The following is a 3,083-nucleotide window of genomic DNA, read 5'->3' as shown; positions in this document are numbered from 1 at the left end:
TTTAAAATTATTTTTCAGTTATGCCCTTCAATTGAAAAGTCAAGATTCTACTATCAAATTGCACTAAACAAATGTGGAGGGCCCCGCCATAACACATCATCATAACTTTAGCTCCTTGCGTTTTTTATTTTCCGTTTCTTTCTTGCACTTCAAATCTTTGTTTTTTTTTTCTTTTTTTCTTCTTTTTCCTTGCTTATCATTTTTTTTCTTTTCTTTACTCTTTTCAAGTTGCACAAGAGTTTGCAGATGCAATGAAAGTTTTATTTCTTGTCTTTCTATCTTTTTTTTAACAAAAGAACAAATTTCTTACAATAATGCAAATCAAGTTTTTTTTGGATAAACAAATAAAAAATACTAGATGCATTTCTTACCCTTTTGTTTATCACTATTAATTTTTTTAATGTAAAGATGAAAAAAGAAAAGGTAAAATTTGTCCTATAACTTGTGTTCTTGCTCTTAAATTTGCCTCTAGTATCAAACAAACAAATAAATATAGTGAAAAAAATGTTAAGGGAAAAAAACAAAATGATCAACTAGTGTTATTACGTTGAAGTCCTAAACTTCCAAGCAAGGCATTAATTTGAAAGCACCAAAACTAAAATAACATTTACTACTCATTGCTTCCAAGAATTCATGGTTGTCTATACATATCCATAAAGTACAAAATCTATGCCCCTAAAATAGATTTGAGCGACAACCAAATCTTATAAACAACCCTCAAAAATAACTTAGTAGCCAAAGTCAAGTCCCCCGTTTTGTACAAAGGCATTAGTGGCAAAAGTCTAGCACAAGTCAAGTCCCCTGTTTTGTACAAAAGCATTAGTAGCAAAAGTCAAGTCCCCTGTTCTACAGAAAAAACATTAGCATAATCCAAATCCAGAAGCTAGATCCATGACTTGATATACATTCAAAACAGAATAGAGAAAAAGAAATGAATCATAAGTTAGATAGCATTATCACTACCTAAATAGTTTAGAAGTTAGCAAATTTTAAATAATATGGAAATTCTAACCAATACCAGTACATTCATGCTTGTAGATAATGGATGATTTTGTCAATAAGCTCCTTATCACATCCAATTTGCAAAGGAATATTTCCATCTTTTATCAACCGTTGCTTCCTAATATGTGGAACTTGTAATTATTCCCTCCGAAATTCTTCATCACTTCAAGCATACATAGTTGTAAGGTTAAGAACACATTGTTGAGACTTTCAGATGATAATTCATCGAAGGACTTTTCAACAGCAAAAATTAGTTCATCAATAGAGTTAGGTGCTTCTTGATGCTGAAGTGATTGAATGGCTCTAAAATACCCAAGATCAAGAACATTCATAGCAGGGCTATTAGGCGGTTGAAATGATAAACGAATATCAAAACCTTCTCTTGTGGCAGCTTCTATCAACTCAACATCCATTGGATCAATACGGGGTTTTGCATTATCTTGTTGGATGAAGATAGGGTTGATAACATCACTTTGTGGCCGTTTAGCACGAATTGTAGCAAAACATTGTCAATTAAGCACCTTCTATACAGTTCCTTGGTCACTAATAGGATAGGCTTTGTTTCTAGAGTACCAGCAACATGATTTTGCTATTCCTTTTAGCTGGTTCTTTGAAGGCAAAAGGAAATATTCCAATTTTTCCATCAAAGTATTTGTTTCTAGAACAATCAAAGCGAGGTCAAGCAACTGCAGCTAGAAACATAACCTTAACAATAAACTTTTTACTTCTACAAGTCCTCATAGGGTGTTCTTCTTCAAGATGCAGGTAGTATTTCTCAGACCCTTTAGTCATATAAAACCAATTTTCATCGATATGAACCACATTGAACATGTTTTTGAAAACAGGTGCATCATTAAGACTCTCTTGTTGAAGCATTGACAAACAAAATTTGAGTCTTACCAATTTATTGTCATCAGTAAGGTAAGGCTTTAATGCATTTGAATGTGGTTTGATAACACCTTCTTTTATTCGTCGATGAAGAGTGGACTTGGAAACTTTCATTTTGGTTGATAGAGAACGAATATTTGTTTGACACCGTAGAGGTATTTCCATGATAGTGCTGAAGCCTATCTCTACCCTCTTGCGTCCTGCCATCTTAGGAAACCTGTGAGAGATGTCAACCGAACCTTCATTAATGATTGAAGACTTTGCTCTTTCCCAAATTCTTTGTACTGTCCTTGTGCTAATTTTGAATTGAGTTGCAATAACTTTGGTTACTCCTCTTTCTAGTTGCCCACCATAACTATATTGCAATAATGCTTCAAATCTGGCTTACTTTTGCTGATTTGTCAACTTTTTCCTAGAGATTTCATAATTTTGAAAACTATGATTATCCATGTTCACTGTGGAATACTATCAAACAGAATAAGGGCAATAGACAAATCTCTCTCTAATCTCATTATATATAGTATAAAGACATCAGAATTATCAGCTTCCAAAATCTCTTTATAAGAGACGTGAGAACAAAAATGTTTAAAAAAATGCATCTACAAATTTTCAATGAACTGCCAAATTTCAAGGAAAGAAAGGAACAATAATAAATGGCGCCAAATAAAAGATTAGCTAAATTATGCTAAGTCTCAAGATTATCTACTTCAAATTGATCAAAAGATCATAAAACAAAATGAAAATAAAAAAAGATAAGCACCAACAAAGTGATAGACGGATGCGTAGAAATCTTACCTTTTTCCGTTGTCAATCTTCTGGAACTATCTTGTTGATTTTATGAAACCCAAATAGATAGAGAAATAGCCAAAGTTGCAAACGGTCGTCTGTTTTACTTTAACTTGTCTTTGTCTTTTAGTCAAAGTGACTAAATGGCAATATAAGTGGTCCCTAGCAGTTGATTGTTTTAGTAAACATCAAAGGGTACGATTGCAAGAGTAAGATAAGTGTGTCCCCATAATGCTACTGTACATAAAAAGTGTGCTTCCCAAAAAGCATCCCAAATTTTGGGACAGAGGGAGTAGTAACAACGGTCGAATCTATTGAAGCTACTGTCAAGTCCTTGCAAACCTTCAAACTTTTAAAATCAATAGCCTGAGTGACCAAGTTGAAACTCATGATATAACCAAATTGAA

The 3,083-nt window shown here is 33.1% G+C and overlaps 1 long non-coding RNA gene across 2 annotated transcripts; it reads right to left on the bottom strand.

The window, feature by feature from the left end:
• Window positions 1-596: 596 nt before the first annotated feature.
• LOC140036014 (uncharacterized) lies at window positions 597-2,869 on the bottom strand. Of its 2 annotated transcripts, XR_011839911.1 has the most exons (3): window positions 2,686-2,808; window positions 1,903-2,107; window positions 597-801 (listed from the first exon to the last, which is right to left on the bottom strand). It is a non-coding gene; the product is annotated as an uncharacterized lncRNA (long non-coding RNA). The 2 variants fall into 2 exon arrangements; XR_011839910.1 differs by having other exon boundaries at window positions 597-2,107; window positions 2,686-2,869.
• Between the last annotated feature and the right edge of the window lie 214 nt (window positions 2,870-3,083).

This window comes from Coffea arabica, chromosome 2c (assembly GCF_036785885.1).
Source record: "Coffea arabica cultivar ET-39 chromosome 2c, Coffea Arabica ET-39 HiFi, whole genome shotgun sequence".
Taxonomy (NCBI): domain Eukaryota; kingdom Viridiplantae; phylum Streptophyta; class Magnoliopsida; order Gentianales; family Rubiaceae; genus Coffea; species Coffea arabica.
This window is presented reverse-complemented; position numbering and strand designations above follow the sequence as displayed.